At 41.0% G+C, this 1,070-nt stretch overlaps 1 protein-coding gene across 2 annotated transcripts in view; it reads right to left on the reverse strand.

The window, feature by feature from the left end:
• Positions 1-1,070, reverse strand: part of ZNF236 (zinc finger protein 236) — an 80,834-nt gene that overhangs the window by 61,792 nt on the left and 17,972 nt on the right. The gene's annotated exons all lie outside the window — the stretch shown is intronic.

Raw genomic sequence — 1,070 nt, forward strand, 5'->3', positions numbered from 1 at the left:
CAAGTCCCCCAAGCCGCTCCACTCTCCGCCGGCTCTCCTGCTCTGCTCTCAGCCCGGCAGCTTGGGGGTGTGACCGAGGGAGCCACATCCCCCCAAGCCACTGGCTCTCCCACTCTGCTCTCTGCCCGGCGCCTGTGTATGCAATTTAACCCACCATCTTTATTGGGTTAATTTGCATCCTCACTCCTGATTGGCTGGTGGATATCGTGGAAGTACAGTCATTTTACATATTTCTCTTTTATTATATAGGATAATTTAAGGAATTAACAAATTATTAGATCATCAGTATCTTCTTGAAAATAAAATTCTTTCTAAGAAACAATCAAAAAGAAAAAAATACCTAACATAATTTGCTGCATCTATTTTAAAAAATCACCTCTGAGCTCCTGAATTTTTATGGCACCACAAAAGGGTCAGGAGAGAAGAAATTACTCAAACTATTCATTTTCCACCAACAACTTCAAGTCTCCAGTCTTAGTTGTGAAATAAAACTGGACTCTTTATCCTCCTTTTCCCACCCTTACTCTTTTATTGCTCTGGCTCAGATCCCTGTGCTTTTTACTTACTATCTTACCTAATGATCAGATTAGTATATTTCAAGAGCTATCAGCATGTATATACTCAGAGATTTGTCAGAATTTTCTGAGTAAAAACTCTGCTTTGTGAGCAATTTGCGAACACAAGGTGAAGTATAGCCAGTATAGCCGGAGCCACAACCAAAACAGCTAAGATACTAGAAATTCCATCACTAATTCCAGCCTTACTCCCAGGATGTGCTAGGGGGCATCTTTGGGGAGAGGCAGTTGTGCCTCAGGGGCAGCTAACAGACTTCCACCTTATCAGTCAGAATTAATGCCAAGTCTTCTAGGCTGGAACCAGAAGCTAGGTTCTACCCTAGACACAGACTGTTCTGGGGTAATTTCAATGAGTGCTAAGTGGCAAGCTGACTTCATGGAGAAAATGGTAACACTCTAATCAGATCCCATCAACATATAACTGAAAGACCTCCAAATGATATTAGTAAAATCTTAAACATTTAAGAATCCTATCTAATAAAAGAGAAACATGGT

This window comes from Myotis davidii, unplaced genomic scaffold (assembly GCF_000327345.1).
Source record: "Myotis davidii unplaced genomic scaffold, ASM32734v1 scaffold96, whole genome shotgun sequence".
In the NCBI taxonomy this organism is placed as follows: Eukaryota; Metazoa; Chordata; class Mammalia; order Chiroptera; family Vespertilionidae; genus Myotis; species Myotis davidii.